This window comes from Nycticebus coucang, chromosome 14, assembly GCF_027406575.1.
Source record: "Nycticebus coucang isolate mNycCou1 chromosome 14, mNycCou1.pri, whole genome shotgun sequence".
In the NCBI taxonomy this organism is placed as follows: domain Eukaryota; kingdom Metazoa; phylum Chordata; class Mammalia; order Primates; family Lorisidae; genus Nycticebus; species Nycticebus coucang.
In genome coordinates this window covers 24,296,895-24,314,421 of record NC_069793.1, presented here as the reverse complement: position 1 = coordinate 24,314,421, position 17,527 = coordinate 24,296,895, and the positions used below count along the sequence as shown (strand labels likewise).

At 38.7% G+C, this 17,527-nt stretch overlaps 1 protein-coding gene across 1 annotated transcript in view; it reads right to left on the bottom strand.

The window, feature by feature from the left end:
* The window catches only part of LRRC4C (leucine rich repeat containing 4C), a 1,324,260-nt gene that overhangs the window by 1,060,798 nt on the left and 245,935 nt on the right, over window positions 1–17,527 (bottom strand). The window contains exon 2 of the mRNA XM_053560150.1: window positions 15,359–15,548. The gene's annotated coding sequence lies outside the window, so the exon portion shown is untranslated. The remainder of the gene's footprint in view (window positions 1–15,358; window positions 15,549–17,527) is intronic.

Sequence of the window (17,527 nt, the reverse complement as noted above, 5' to 3'; positions counted from 1 at the left end):
CAGCCCCAAATGCCTACCCTTCCAGACAGCCTGTGGGAGGGCATCTTTTGATAAAGTCACTGACAGGTGACAATTATGAAAAATAAAAGGAATTTCAGCAGACATTTCTTTTTTTTTTCCATTCTTTTTCTTTTTCTCCGTGAAACAGCCACATGCAATTGTTAGATCAGAATAGGACTTTATTTTTTTTTCCTCTAGATGATAGATGGAAAAACTAAAATAGGTCCTCTTGAGATAATGTTTTTGAGTGTCCAACTGGTGAAGGCAGGAAAAGCAATTTCAGTATGACAAGAGTCTTCAAAAACAGACTTGGAGAGAAGGTATCATCCTGGCCTTCTAGAAATAGAAGTGCCATGATGCATACTGCAAGGAATTAAGATTCTCCACACGGGCATTTTATCATTCAGTAGAAGAGGAGATGACGAAATGTATAAGGGAGAGGTGGCCCTGCATAATCCCAATTTGGCCAACTAGCCTAACGAAACCACCATAGGCCTAATTGGACCCCATATCTTGCTTTGAAACTTGACCTTTGGAGTACAGCATGATCTTGGCAGAAGCAACTTGCTGCCAAAATTCTTACACAACAAACAGCCTCCAGCCAGCCCACCACTTACCTAATGAGAGAGATCAGAGACTTTCAGTCAAGCAACATGTCTTAAAAAGAGAGACTGCTTTCTTCTTATTGAAAAGAGACAGTTCTCAGATCCCTAGCTTTAAAGGGTCAACTTCCTTTTTTCCCCCAAGATGTTCAGAACATGCTGGATAACCATGCTCTGGTTGTTGGTAAAACATTTTCATTCAGTGCTTAATCTGTCTCTATAATTTTTTCTTTAATAGCACTAAAGTACTTTTTACATCATAATATTTTTTCTTCCTTCCTTTTGTGTTGATATTCCTTTAACACTTACTGTGCGCCAGGCATATGAGATATAAGGATGAACAATTAAGAAAAGTTCCTCCCGTCCACGTGTCAGGGAAGAAAGACAACGCACACAGGAACGTGGAAACAAAAACGGAATTGTAAAGTATGACAACAAGTCCTGAAGAGGTGAAATATAGTGCAGATGACCCTGGAAGATCACCCACTTTAGATAAGAGGGTAAGAAATGGCCTTTCTGAGGAGATGACTTTGAGTAGACACAGAGTTTGTAGATTCCAGGTAATTTTTTTTTTTTCTAAATGTGAAAATGTGCACAAGCCCTGAACATATTCAAAGGCCCTAAGGTGGGAAAACTTGTTATATTTCAGAAACATAAAGGGAGCAAGTGTGACTGGAACGTAGTAAAGGGAGTAGTGATTTGAGATAAGTTTGGAGACTTGAACGGTGATAGATTCTATGGGGCCATGGTTGTAACGCTAACTTTCATTCGAAAAATGATAGAAAATTCATAAACATATTAAACAGGGAAGTAGCATGATTCAATTTATGATTTGTTTGTTTGTGACAGAGTCTCACTCTGTTGCCCTCGGTAGAATGCCGTGGAATCATCATAGCTCACAGCAACCTCCAACTCTTGGGCTCAAGTGATCCTCTTGCCTCAGCCTCCTGAGTAGCTGGGCCTACAGGTGCCCACCACAATGCCTGGCTAGTTTTTCTATTTTTAGTAAAGACAAGGTCTTGCTTTTGCTCAGGCTGGTCTCAAACTCCTGAGGTCAGGTAATACACCTGCCCAGAGTGCTAGGACTGCAGGCATGAGCTACCATGCCTGGCCTCAGTTTATGTTTTATTTTAACCATTGTATGAAGAATTTGTTGTTAAATGGGTACAAATGGAAGCTGCCAGACCAGTTGGAAGGCTAATGCAATCTTGAAGACAGGAGATGATGGTGGTTTCTGGAAGGTCATATTATTTAACCATTACATCAAATAATCAAAGAAGACATTGTATTTTCCCCATTTGAGAGATAAAGAAACAAAGGCTACTGGTGACTGCTGTCTAAAATTATAGAACTTCTAAGTTATAGAGTCAAGAATCAAACCTGCACCAATGTGCTGTGGCTCAGAGACAAGATGACTTTTGGTTCATCTGTTTGTAGTTTTTCTAGTAGACTCAGACTGGTGTGCCTTTCATAAGTTTGACAAAGGAATTTTGAAATAAGCATCAGGAATCCCTCACACTTAGTGATGTGTGCTGTGAACTTGGAATGCTGCAAGAATTTCCTGTGCATTAGCAAACTTAATTTTCACGACAATTCTACAAAGTAGTTGCTATTATTATCTCACTTTACAGATGAGTAATCTGCATCTTAAAGAAATTAAACTAGTAAAATGTCAAAGGCAGAATTTTAAACCAAGCAAGTTAGCTGTGAAGCCCTGCACTTTTACCACTAAACTATTTAAGAGTAAATAAGCCTCCTAAGCTGGAGTTTTGACATTGAAATAGTATGCTGCAGACATGCCAAAGAGAACAGGCATCAAGCCTCTTCAAACTTACAGTCATGATAAGGATTTATACAAAACATAGAAAAGCTTTTTACAGTAATTTTATCATAATGCTGAAAATTAGACAGGCAGGACTTCCCACACACTTCAGATGAGAAAAAGAGAACACCTCTAAAAGAAAATGAACAGAAGATTTATCTTTTAACCGTTCTCAAGTTTCAGAATCAACATTTCCACCAGGTTGGCTTTTTCTGATACAAATGTAAGAGGAGACAGATCGACACGCCAAACCCAACTGCACAGTGTTTTAAAAAAAGCCATTTCTCACGGGAAGCCTCACTCAAAACACATTGGATAGCTTCCGAAAAATTGCAACAAGTTGAGTGTGTGGAGTCCTAAAATTAATCACTAAAAGTCTAATGTTCCAACAGAACAAAAATGACCTACAAAGGGCCTCCTTCATCTTCTGCTAGGGCTCTAGCAAAATGCTTTCAAAGCTCAAAAATCACCTTTAAGGGCTGTAACTTTGCTCACAGCTTTCCCCGGTATCTGCTGTGACCTAAACCACTTGCTTTACAATTACTCTGCTATTTTCAAATGCCCTTTGAGTCCTCCAAGCCCTACCACTTTGATATGTAAAATTTAGCTAATTTAGGCTTTGCAAGGACACAGTTGAGAATCCTTTCCTCCAAACCTTGAGAATCTTAGTGTGTAAGAGAAAAGAGAAATAGGCACCTTAGAGTTTTTTCATCATCTTTCTTTAACTATCACTGGTAATAATACTGGTAGACTATGTGGGGTTTTATAAGTATAATCTCACTTAATTCTCATGTCAAAGAAGAATAGTATGCATTATGGTTTGGGTGAGTAGACCTAAAGGATTTAAGTGTATGATTTTCAATTCTGGATGCAAATTTACAATTACATTGGTAGCTTTTAAGAAGTCCTTGTGGCCTGTCCTAGCCTGGGAGATTCAGATTTGCTTTGGTAAGCATCAGTCTTTTTTGTTCAAGTTCCTCTCCCTTTTTCCCCCTAGTAATTATAAAGAGCCAGGGGGGAGTAGAAAGCAATTGCTCTAAGATAATTAGCATAATCCCATCTGTTAAGGACTGAATTGCATCCCCTCCACAAATGTGTATGTTGAAGCTCTAACCCCCAAAGTGTTGTTGATCTAAGCATTCCAAATTGTATATAAAATCAGCACATTGTACCCCATAAGTGCATTAATGTATACATGATCTATGTGTATATGATTTAATAAATAAATAGAAGGCAAATAAGATTAAATGAGTTCAAAGGTAGGATCCTAATCTCATGAGATGGACTTCTTAATAAGAAGACGAAGTGACAAAAGAGATTCTATCTCTCTTTTTTTGAAACAGAGTCTCATTCTATCACCTGGGTAGAGTGTCACGGCATCATAGCTCACAGCAACCTCAAAAGTCTTGGGCTTAAGCAATCCTCTTGCCTCAGCCTCCCGAGTAGGCCTACAGGTGCCTGCCACAACACACAGCTGACTTTCCTATTTTTGATAGAGATAGGGTCTCACTCTTGCAGGCTGGTCTCACAATTCTTCAGATCAAGCAATCCACCTGCCTTGGCCTCCAAGAGTGGTAGGATTATAGCCCTGAGCCACCATGTCTGGCCTCTTTTCTTTTTTTCTTCCTTTCTTCCCTTCCTTCCTTCCTCCTTCCCTCCCTCTTTCCCTTCTTCCTTTCCTTCTTCCTTTCGTCTCTCCCTCTCTTTATTTTTTTCTTTCTTTCTCTCTCTTTCTCTTTTTCCCTCCATCCCTCCTTACCCTCCTTTTTTCCTTATTTCTTTCTCCCTTTCTTTCTCGTTCTTTCTATCTCCCTCCCCATGCCCCCATCTCTGTGCGTGCACAAAGAAAAGGCCACATGAAACACAGCTAGAAGACATCCATGCGCACACCAAGAAGAGATGCTTCACCTGAAACTAATGGAAACTGACCCTCCTATTACCTTGATCTTGGACCTCTGGCCTGTAAAGCTGGAATAAAATGAATTTCTGATGTTTAAGGCTCCCAGTCTGTAGTACTTGGACTTGACAGCCCCAGCAGGCTAATACCTATTTTGTTACTGTGAAGTGGGAGCTGCTATAACAAATATCTGAAAATGTGGACGTGGCTTTGGACCTGGTGCTGGGTAGAGACTGGAAGAAAAAAACCTTGATTGCCTTGAAGGAACTGTTAGTAGAAATATAGATATTTAAAGTGATTTGGGACAAAAAAAGTGATTTTGGTGAGTGCTCAAGCAAGAAATTAGGACAGCTGGAAATAAGTGTCTATCATCCTAGACAATGCATTTATCATCATGAGCAGAGTGATGGGAGGAACGTGAACATTAACATGTTTCTGATTGACTCGGTGCCTGTGGCTCAAGTGGCTAAGGCGTTAGCCACATACACCTCAGCTGGCGGGTTCGAATCCACCCTGGACCCATCAAACAACAATGATGGTTACAACCAAAAAATAGCTGGGTGTTGTGGAGGGCACCTGTAGTCCCAGCTACTTGGGAGGTGGAGGCAGGAGAATCACTTGAGCCCAGGAGTTGGAGGTTGCTGTGAGCTGTAATGGCACAGCACTCTACCCAGGGTGACAGCTTGAGGCTCTGTCTAAAAAAAAAAAAAAAAAAAAAATGATTCTGATGATATCTCAGAAGTGAGGAATATACTCTAAGAAACTAGAATGAAGGCAGTCCTTATAAAGTGGCAAAGAATTTAGCTGAATTGTGTTCTAGATTTTTGTGGAAGGTAGAGCTTGCGAGTGATGAAACTGGATATGCAGTTGAAGAGATTTCATACAAAATGTTAAAGGTGTGGCCTGGCTTCCTCTTATTCCTTAGAGTATAATATGACAGAAGAGAGATACATTGAAGAAATTATTAAGCAAAAAGGAATAAGGACTTGAAAATCTGGATAATTCTCTGCTTATCCATATTGAAAGAGAGAGAAAATGAGTGAACACTCGAGGTTGAACACTAAAAATGTAGCTGAACAATCCATAAACTCCCTCGTAATGAGATTACCCATAGAATTGAATCCCCCCCTTAACTGAAGCCAGGAACAGCAACAGGATGACACCAGCAAAAACACTTCCTGCTGAGACTAAAGAGGGTAGAAAGGATGCTACGGAATGAGAGAAGGCCCTGGGGTGCTCAGATTCTGCAGGATGGGACAGCAGTGCTGCCTGATGGGAATATGTGTTGTCCTTCAGGAAGAGGGAAGAAAGACCCCAAAGGCAATTCAGAGATCAGGGCTGCTGCTCCCCACTGCAGCCCCAGCAGACAGGCCTATTTTTCCTCAGCTTCAGTGGATGGGGCCACCTGCTTATCTTCAGTGGACCAGGATGCTACCTCCCTGTGTCTCAGGGACAAAGCCACTGCTCAGGGTCCCGCCGTCCCTGGGTCTGTGGGTGACGCCGCCTGCACTTTTGACTTGTTTGGGACCTGTCTCCCTTTCTTGTTTTTGATTTCTCCTTTTTGAACTGTGATTATCTACATTATGAATGTTCCCCCCATTGCATTTTGGAAGCAGACAACCTGTCTAGTTTCACAGACTCACGGCTGGAGAGGAATTCTGCCTTAGTATGAATCATACCTGAAGTCACATTTATAATTTGATTTAGGTGATGCTTTTAGCTTGGAATTGATGCTAGAATGGGTTAAGACTTTGGGGGCTATTGGGATGTGGCAAATGAGCATTCAAGAGGGTAGGGGAGAAAGTAAACTGCTTTGTTCTGAATTATGTGCTTCAACAATTTCTGTGTTAAAGTCTTAGCCCCCAATGTGACTGTATTTGGAGTCAGTACCTTTATAAGGTAATTAGGGTTAAAACAGACCATAAGGAGGAAAGGGTTTAATCCAATAAAGACCAGTGTCCTTATAGGAAGTGCAAGAAATGGCAGGAGTTATACCTTCTTTCTCTACCTCCTTCCCTCCCTCCCTCTCTCTCCACAGAGAGCAAATACAAGGGAGAACTCAGTGAGAAGGCAGCAGCCTGAAGCCAGAAAGTGAGGCTTTACCTGCAACTAACCCTGCTGATGCCTTGATCTTGGAGTTCCAGCTTCCAGAATTGTGATACTATAAAAGAATACTGTAGTTAAAGCCACCCCATCGATGGTGTTTGTTAACAGAAGCCCAAGAAGACTCATCTACCATCTTCTAATCATGATGATTATTGTGAGGGACAGTTTTTTAAGATGTCTTGTATCTGAAGTGAATAGAAAGCTCTAAATCCAGGAGTTTGGGGCATTTATTTCTCCTTCCTTCAGGAAGCCACCCCAAAAACGGGGCCAAAAGGGAAGGGAAAGAGCTTCAAAACTATGGAAAGAAACTGAACCTCACAGTTTGTCATTTACACACTATTAAATGATAGGAAAAAGCTCTATTTAGAAAAGACTGGGATGGTATTCCAATAATAGGACTTATACAATGTTGATGAATTATTTCTTTGCAAATAAGGACTGGACTGCAATCTTACCTCTCTACCATCTCTAGTGAATGCTACGAAGTCCATAAAATCTCTGCAGTCACTATGGGACCTCCAAATCTTTATCTCTTTTTTTGTTTTTTTGGTTACTTCATGTGCGGTGTGACTAACGTGTATGTCTGGCGTGGGGAAGAGGTTATAACTGGCCCTGACTCAGAAACAATATTGGAAACTTAAAGAATGTGTAGTCTTCCTTTCCACAACAACTTTTCCTAATCAATGTTACTTTTGATCTTGGGCTTTCCAAATATACATGGATAAAATCAAAGTTCAGGACGACTGAGAAATTAACCAAGCCCTGAACCATAGTGAAGAGTTACTTTCATAATAAAATGCAAAGCTGGGTATCTCTCCAGTATCCTGATTGTGATCAAATGCAAATACATTTAAACATATGCCTAAAGTAAAAATGTAGGCTTTAAAAAATTAAAAATAAATGAATTTTTGCACTGAATTCAAAGTCTTTGATAAGAACTAAGCTTATAACCTTGGACTTTAAGTTCCCTCTTTGTGTAATGGAAATAATAAGGTCTACCTCTTATGATTTGGGAAGGATTTAATGTGTTAACTTCAGAAGCTTCTGGAATAATGCTAGAATTGGGCTTCATAAATGTCATTTGAATCTCTTACTTCCTTTCCAAATTCTTATCTCTATACTTTGGTTACAGGAAAGACAAAATTTCTCTGAACCTCGCTTTCCATATATTATAAACTATATACATTTATAACTATATAAACATTCCCAATAGGATTGTTATGTGATATGTGTTAACTGTTCCATGAAGTGATTTGTCACCTATCAAGTCCTATAATAATGTTATTTATATTATGTAAAGTTATGCCTGGAAAAGGGCATTAAAGATTCCCACTACTTTGGAACCTTTTCTCATACAAACATCGTTCCTTTCTAAGTAGCTGTGAGGCTGAAAAGATGAAGAGTGACAGAGAAAGTGTTAGCACACTCAGTTTAGTTTAAACAATTATCGTTCACCAATACAACTATCATCTAAGCCTACTCCTTGAATCTTCTCTACTACATGGTAGATGTGTCACACACCACAAGAGACTTAATGCTACATCTGAAATGACTCCATTACTTTCTTTGAGCAGCCAAGTTCTACAAGGTTAAATCATAACAGACATCATAAGTTATAAAATTAATAGATCTGGGCATATTATAACAATAAAGTGCAAGATAAATACGTACTTTCATAACACACTCAGCATCCTTCACATTTTTCTACACTTTGAATTACTCAAGTGCTATCTCAACATCCTTAATGGAAGCAGACATAGACGGAATTACATTCTTTTAAAACTGGAAAAATCACGCATCAACTTTTTTTTTTTGTAGAGACAGAATCTCGCTTTATGGCCCTCGGTAGAGTGCCGTGGCCTCACACAGCTCACAGCAACCTCCAACTCCTGGGCTTCAGCGATTCTCTTGCCTCAGCCTCCCGAGTAGCTGGGACTACAGGCGCCCACCACAACGCCCGGCTATTTTTCTTCTTTTTTTTTTTTGGTTGCAGTTTGGCCGGGGCCGGGTTTGAACCCACCACCCTCGGTATATGGGGCCGGTGCCCCACCGACTGAGCCACAGGCGCCGCCCACGCATCAACTTTCATAAAGCTCTTTCCTTACAGATCTGACTGGTGCACTATATAATTCTGAAAGCCCAGTTTGACCTCCATTTTTTTATTGTCATTTATTCATTCTTTTATAAATTTGATTTGGTCTCATTATGATATCCTTAAATGTACTAAATCTCTCACTAGTAAAAGAGTACATGAAGCCTTTGGATGAACCTGTTTTCCTATTCTGTATTCTGGGTGTCAGAATTTGTAGTCTACTTGTCTGTGAATTACCTGGCTTGCCATCTTTTCAATGAGAAAAAAAAAATATCCACAGTTTCCCCCAAATAGGATGTTAATGAGCAACATCTTCAATCACTGGTGGAGGTTGACTTCCACAAAGTGCTACAATGACAGCAGTGACCCAAGGGAGAAGACAACTATCTCTACAGTTACCAGGATCCAGTGGCTAGTGACGTTGAGGTCTTAAAAACTGACCAGATGTGTGTCAATGACCTCCCTGATTCTCATACAATAAAAAAATTATAGTAATGAATAGTTGGCAACCACCTATGATTGAAAAGAGAAATCAATACTTAATTTTTGTGGTTCACTTAGGTAAAAAAAAAAAAACAACTCTAAAATCTCTAGAAATAGAAACGTTTATAAAGAATATTTCACATGAAGAGCTTATGATGATAAGTTGTTTACTCATAACTTTTCCCATTCTTTCCTCTGTTTATTCCAAATTTTTATTTTATATTCATGAATATATGACTTTTTGTGTAAGAGCTTTATTGAGATATAATTTATTTACCCAAAATCATCACCTTTTCAAAATGTACATTTCAATGGTTTTTAATATCTTTATAGAATTGTGCAATGATAGCAATATCTAATTTTAGAAAATTTCATTTTTTCAATAAGAAATCCTCTCCCTGTTGGCAATGCTTCCTGTGTTTCCCCACACTAGACTCCCTGGAAACCACTCAACTACTTATTTTTTCTGTGAATTTACCTATTTTTGACATGTCATCAAATGGATCATATCATTGGTGGCCTTTGGTGCCTGGTTTCTCTCCCCGAGTGTCATGTTTCTGCACTTGGTCCGTGTGACAGTGTGCAATCACTACTTCATTCCTTTTAAATGTGCAGATAATTTCCTACTATACAGATGTACCGTATTTTATTTATATACTCATCAGTTGATGGACATTTGGGTGGTTTTTACTTTTGGGAGATTGTAAATAATACTCATATGAGCAAGTACAAGTTTGCAAGTGGATCTATGTTTTCATTTGGGAGGAGCATGTATTTAGGAGTAGACTGTCTGGATCATATGTTAACACTGTGTCTAAAATTCTAAGGAATGGCTAAACTGCTTTCCAAACTGCTTTAATTTCACAACCCTGCCTTGTACTCAATTGAGAATAGAAAAGAAAAATAAAAGCCAAAACCTTATTTACCAAAAGTATGTTAGAATATATCTCATTCTGGCACACTGTAACTATCAAGGCTGCAGATTTTTGCTTTTATAAGAGCTATATAGCTTCGCCCTTTTATTGCAACAAGGGTTAGCCCTACAACTTTTCACTTTAAAAAGGATTCATTTACCCATCACCACTATAAATTTAAATAAAATTGGAGACCGGAGAAAGATCTGAAACAGTATGGGGAATTTAGGACACAGAAAAAAATGTAGTAATAAAGGTAAAGAAGTGAAATAGCCACTAAGCAATCAACATTAACTTTGTATTGAGAAAAAATAATATTGAGATAAACAACTTTGAAATAAGTAAATGTTCCAAATTAGGAGTTTAAAAATAGACTTTGGGACAAAAATGACATATTCTTTGTCTCTTTAAATACATTCTTCAAGTAAGAAGAGGTAGGTAGAAACCGAAAATAGATTTCACTCAGTGCCAATCTTTCTAACAGCGCAGTGTGTGAAGATCCAGCTGTTCTTTTCTGCTTTGTACATTAGCAGCAATAATGGTAAAGACGATGCCTTCCTTATTTGCTGGCAGTTGTGTTGATGATGCAGGAGGCAAAATAGCGTTTCTCTTCTGGGCAATGTTAATTACGGAGTGCTGACAGGAGTTCAAAAATAAATTCAGATTCTTCAAGTTAATGCCCCACATCAATGTAGCATGAAAAATATAATATACTGACAAGCACAAAGAAAATGTATATCTTGCACAATATATTTTCTTTCTCAAAAAGGGAAGAGATTTACAGTGAATTTATAAATCAAAAAAAAAATCAGGATAACAATTTAGATACCTATCTATCTTTTTAATGTACATGACTCATTCGATTCCTTGAAGCAGAAATAATATATACCCTTATCATCCTTTTTTGAGCTGAGATAACTGTGGCTCTGAGAGAGTGAGTGAAATAGTTAAGAAGTGGAAGAATAAGAATTATATCCCCTGTTTTTATCTCTTCACATCCAATACTGCCACTTTCCTATTTTTCAAGCAAAATTTCTGAACATAGTCCAGTAATTTTGAAGTCATTTATATGCAAAACGAGTTAGGATTTTCAAAATGTGGGCCATATGATGAATGAACCGCAATACCACCATCGAGTTCTTTAGGCAGCCCACATTTTCCGTTAGGAAATAATTAATGACACTAACTTAAAATATTTAGAACACACATTTTCTTGCCAGTGTTTGGCAGCTGTCTGGTACCTATAGTCAAAAATGCATAGAAGCTTCCATAAGTATTAATTAATCTCTGCTATAACTTTTAAAGCAGCACTTGAAGGGGTGTGTTACTGTCCTCACACTTTATAAAGGAAGAAACCAAGAGTAATGAAAGGTAAGCAACGTACACAAGGTCAGACAACAGCAAAATGTTTATATTTTTCACCCAGGCTTCTCTGAACACAAACCTTTACTCTTTAATAATGCTATCTGGAGAAAATGTATTTACACTTTAAAAATATAGTGGTCCCTTGAGCTAGTCATTTTATTTCTATAACAGTATTCTAAGAACAGAAACAAGGACATGTGCTACAATTCAGCTATTACGATCTTGAATACAACATATGAATGTTGCTTACAGTAGACCAAAGCTGGAACCAGCCTAGCAACCAAAATAATGGCTTGATTAAATTAATATGTGTTGTATTAACATGGTAGAATAGTATGTAGCTATTAAAAAAGTTGTAGTGGAAACTGATCTATTCAAAAATAATACTGCATTCAACTCATAATTGCCCTAGTGATCTACACTTAACCTCTGAAGTTTAGTTAACACTAACGTGTTTGTGATATGTGTCTTCCCCCTTTTTCTCATTCCAAATAAAATTAGGCCTACTTTTGCACATGACTCCACAGGTCTACACAGATGGCATATGGCATCACACTTATTTTAGTATTTTTCTTTTCTTTACAGGCTATGACTTCCTCAAGGTTGGAGAAGAACTTAATTCATCTTTATTATCCCACCTGTCCCTCCCTCAGAGGTACAGTTTATAATTAATAGGAGATATTCAATAAACAGCCATTGAATGAAGGAAAGAATAAATAAATGAACAATTCCTTAGCAGCGTGTTCAGTTTGGTTCATTTAATGGTCACATTTAAGAATCACATAGAAATTCTAAGATTTCTATGGCTTACTGGGGAAAACTGTCATGTTTTTTCAAAACGAGAGAAGACAGACCCCAGGATTCCTGCTGACTTTGACCCAACCTTTATGCCCTAAAGACAAGAAGGAGTTAGGATCTCCCCGTACCTATCGGCTACATTGTCCATTACAGTCTTGTGGTGCAACCATCTATCAATGTCCTGAGCTAATACAGGGGTTTTAATGTGAGACCTATACATTTCTATAGGATACATCAATAGCCTTCCTAAAACATATCTCTTGAACTTGTTTTCAAAATTTTTTATAGATGTCTACTTTATGTTTATTTTGTAAAAATAGAATCCCTTAGCTTTATATTCAGAAATTCATCAAGTTTAAATGTTTAAACTACAATGATAGATTCTATGTTGTTTTCACTATATCATTATGACTCTAAATATTCTGCACCTTTACATTTATAGTTCACTGATTAAGTCAAGAATTTTTATTTTTGTTTTCATTTTAAGACTGTGGTGAGCTGACTTTTACCAAAGCCCATCAAAACATAGTTACTGAGACTATTTGTTCATTATTCTTCCCTGTAGACATTATGGTACAGACATGAGCACTTCCAGCAAGATTACAAAAGTTCCACTGGGAATGAAAAAAGAGAGCTGCTACGTGCAGTTCAGTGGGGATGCAGATCCTTTTCACCCTTGGCATCCGCACAGGCAATATTTTCAAATTCTCTAAAGAAAGTCAGAGAGTAGGTCATTGGGAAGAAAGTCAAATGGATAACATCCAAGAAAAAGAAAAAGAGCAACTGAACTAGTTTACAGAGGCAAAGTCAGGAGGCTGCCTTCAACCAACACTCAAGAAATGTTCATGTTTTCTGGAGGTTCAGTCAGATTTTTATGTAAGTTTTTATAAAAAAGTGTCACTGTATAGAGGACTGCTACATTTTCTACAGCCTAAAGATTCCCTACTTATTTGTTATGGTACTGTTTGCCCCATCAGAAACATCATGCACTGTGGATTAACCTGGTGTCAACAATATTAGAATGGAGATTTTATAGGGGAAGACATCAGGTGTTTACCTAATTCTGCTTCTTGCAGACTCTGCTGAATTGGACTTTAGAGGTTGGTCCAGGTTATGTTTATGAGTAGCAACTGGAGATGTTCCCCCATCTACTGCCTATGTAGGCATGGGCTAATCCCAGTTTCAAAAGCACTGTAAGGAAGCCAAGGCATTCTCAGAATTTGTGGATAGATAAAGGAGGAAACCTGGTTTTAATAAGACAGAACAGGCATCACAGGGACATACACACACACACACACACACACACACACACATGTGATTTAACTTATATTTTCATTAAGAGACAAATAGGGGCCTTAAGGAAGAGATTGTGAATCACTAAATATCAAAGACAAAATCAGGGTTTATATTATTCCCTACGTGAATGTGTTACCTGAAATAACAGTAATGATAGTGTTTATTGAGGGTTTATTTGGCACCAGACATGCTTTATATTGACTAACTTTTTGATTTTTATAATAAATTTATGATGTCAGTACTAGTATTATTTATTTTCTGTAAATGAGGAAAACAGGGCACAAGAAGATGATAAAATACTTGTTCAAGGACATACATCTAGTAAGTAAGGGCTCAAACTCTTAAACAAGGTGAAGTGCCTCCTTACGACATTCTCTTTTTGGGAGATGTGAGGGAAAAGGTCTAAATCAGAAAATGCACATAGTACATTTTTCAAATCATTATCCTCCTCTCTCCACATATGAAAACACATAATTCTACATATCTGAGATTACTTTTAAGTTACAAGATTTTTAAAATTTCACTTTGTAAATGCATGTATTATCTCCTTTTATGACAGTCAAATGATTTGGATCCAGAACAAAAGCGAAAAAAAAGATGATCAATTTTCACATCTTACTTTACTTATCTAATTTTATAAATAAATATAACTAAGAGCAAGAATCTTGATAACCTAATCTAATTTAAATTCTTTAAAATAACAAATACCGATTGAGTAAGTACTTTGTTTTAGCCAGTGTTTATCCACTGAGCATATTCAGTAGTCAACAAAATAGATCACTTCTCTGACTCTGTGAACCTTATTACTGATTATTTAGTAGAGATATTGCTTCTGTTCAATTACAGATGATTTCTTTTGGTTCAAGATATTTCATATTTATAAAGTATATAAATGTATAAATTTTAGCTGAGAAGTACTGAAAAGAATAAATACATATAAAATGTTAGACAACAAACAAACCTACAACCATATACCTCAACTGGCACAGAGATAAGTTCTTAATATTATTACCTCTGGTTTAAAATCTCCTAAAAATTCCCTTTGAGAGGACAAAAGCCACAAACCCTGAATTTATCAGTTCTTTGAGAGTACACATGTACTGCCTCTTAAGACTTCACCTTCTCTGCAACACACATCCCAGTGGATACGCTTATGTATCTCACCATCCATAGCGTGTCTTTGGTGAACAGCTCACAACCAAATTAAAAATCATATTCTAATAGAGCATAGCATACTAGAGCAGTGAGTTAAAGGCTAAACATTGCCAACTGATACATAAATATTTCAAATGGTCAATTAGGAATTTAAGACAAAGATAAACAACAGGAAAAGCATGTACTATACTGTGGACTATGATTCTACTTGAAATGTACACACCGATGGTTATATCTGCTCTTGTTGAAAATTACTTAAGACTGGGGACTCTGGTATCAGACCAAGGCTCTTCAACATAGGTTCTATCTCTTGATGGCTAGATGATAGGCAAGAGTTACTCTGCCTGAGCTGAATACCCAGGAAGCCAGCCTTCCAGAGAGATGGCTGACACTGCCCCTTCACCAAAAAGCAGGATCATCTGAGAGCCAAAACCAAGACAACATGGACACTGGCTATAAGTAAGTACTAAAGTCAGCCATTCAGAAAGAATGCTGATGAGACAGAGCAGGGCGGAGGGCCATGAATCCCCAGCACCACACCACTGTACACATATGACTTGGGCCCTGGGTGCTACTCACACCAAAGGAAGTGCTAATGAGTTTTTGATTATAAATGCTGTGGTTGAATACCAGGGGTGGAAGCCACAATTCTTCTACATCACAGAACTGTAACAGGAAATTTGGACCTCAGTTCCAAACTCCCAAGGGAAAGGCTTGGCGCTTCTCTAACCGTCAGCTTATGAGCCCCACAGCTCAAGACCGGGCCCCTCGCCATCCAATGTCTGCCCTACCAGTTCTTTGGCAGTAAGCATGAAGAAAACCACTTACCCACTGCTACTCTGTCTCTGTGGGGTTTCCCTTCAAAAAATCGCTGGTCCAGGCTGGTGTGTGTATTTTCATGTCATTCACTCTTGATTACTTGACATTAGATGATCGTGGACAAATTATTAATTCTCCGTAAGCCTCAGCATCCTCTTCATCAAATACAGATAATGACAGTAAACACTTCATTTGGTTTCTGTGAAGATTAAATGAGATAATCTACGTCAAATGTTTATCACAGCACCCACATACAGTGACTGCTAAAACATGCTAGCTATTATTAAAATTTATGATTTAATTCCAGGAGTTTTTTGGGTACAAACAAGAGAGATTTTTTTCATATCTCAAAAATAACTAAAAAAATAAACAGGAAAGTTTTCATTAAGAGACATAAACAGCCATTATTCTACAGACCGTAACCCCGCTTGTTTACTTGTTGACTCTACACATATGAATCAGAGTATCAGATCAGGGAAGAGAAAATTAACCTATGAAAGAAAGTTCAATTTCTACTGAAAAGCAGACTTCAGGCATCTGTTTGTATCTTCCCCAAAAGGACTGGAATGGAGGAGTGGTGTGAGGAAAAGACAGCCTTGATGGTCACACTTTACAGAATTATTTATTCATTCATTCATCCATCCACACATTATCTCCACTGTTCAATAGTTACATATTGTGAGGCACTATGCTAAGTACCACAGTGGGATAAGAAGACTTGTCAGGCCAACACTGAGAAGTAAAAATTGGCTTTTTCAAAATTTATTCCCTACATGCTGTGCTCCTAAAGAAGGAACTGGCAGCTTGCAGATAGCATTGAAGACAGCTACAGTAAAATGCTTAAGGCAATCCACTCTGATAAAAACTAAAATGGCAGATTAAGCCATTTTCAAGTACATAAAAGAGCTGGAACTCTGAGGCTTAGACAATGGCCCACTCACCCTGCCAATGAAGGGGGTTGTGTTCCTCCCAGCTATGGATGTCCAATTGGCAGAACAAGATTTGGAGCCAAAACTATACCATACACATATAGCTTTTCTAAGTAGTTTCTTAAAGTCTCCTGGAATCTAATGCTTGCTTTGGTAAATCTCTGCATGCCTCACCAAAGTACAATAAAAAATGTAATCTGCTCCTATCACAGTGAAGTCCCCCAATATATTGCTCTCTCATCAGTCCTAGGTGTGAGCTGCCTGGGATTTTGTCCTGGATTGACCAGCACACTTGGGACTCTTAAAAAGTCCTTAATAGGTGCAGGAACCCATGATAGGCACCCTCCCGGACCTCCAGAAGAGCTGTGCCCTCCTGGACCGCAGTGAGAGCTGCGCAGGGACCCACTACCCTGCTCACCAGGCCTCCCCACACCCTGACTGGGAACTCCGGGAGCCCCATAACCCTGCATCCTCCCTCCTGTACCCTCCCTGCCTCCACACTGACTGCCTGTCTGGCCAGGGAGTCTGGTAGCCACGTGCCTTCTGGAGCCCTCCCTGACTCTGTGCAGAGCCCTTCTCCTGGCCAGAGACTGCTGGAGCCTTGGGCCCTCAGTGCCAAAGTCACAGGATGCCAGGCACTCCCAGAACCGTGTGAACCACCCCCCCCCCCCCGCCCTGTTGCTGAATCCAGGAGTGTCACACTCTGGAGCTGCTCCCACAACCAGAACCCCTGGCTGAGGCAGCCCCAGAAGAGCTATACAGGGTCACTCCCAACAAAGATCAAGCAACAATAGAGTGATTCCCCCTGGGTCTGATCTCAGAGAGACACTACCCCAACTCTGAGGATGGCCAGAGGCAATGGTAAAACAATCATGAGATGAAATCAATGGAAATATGAATAATCAGAGTAGATCAACTCCCCAAGGATCAATGGGGGCAAAAACAGCACAAGATCCCATGCACAAACAAATAGCCAAGATGTCAGAAATCAAATTCAGAATCTAGATAGCAAATAAGATCAAATTAGAATTCCAAGCAGTAATCCAAAAGATGTCTCAAGAATTCAAAGAATTCAAAGACCAAATGACCAAAGATTTTCACACATTGAGACAAGAAGATGCAGCACTCAAAGATCTGAGAAACACAGCAGAATCCTTCAATAACAGAATGGAACAAGCAGAAGAAAGGATTTCTGACATTGAAGACAAAGCTTTCGAACACTCCCAAACTCTCAAAGAGGTAGAGAAAT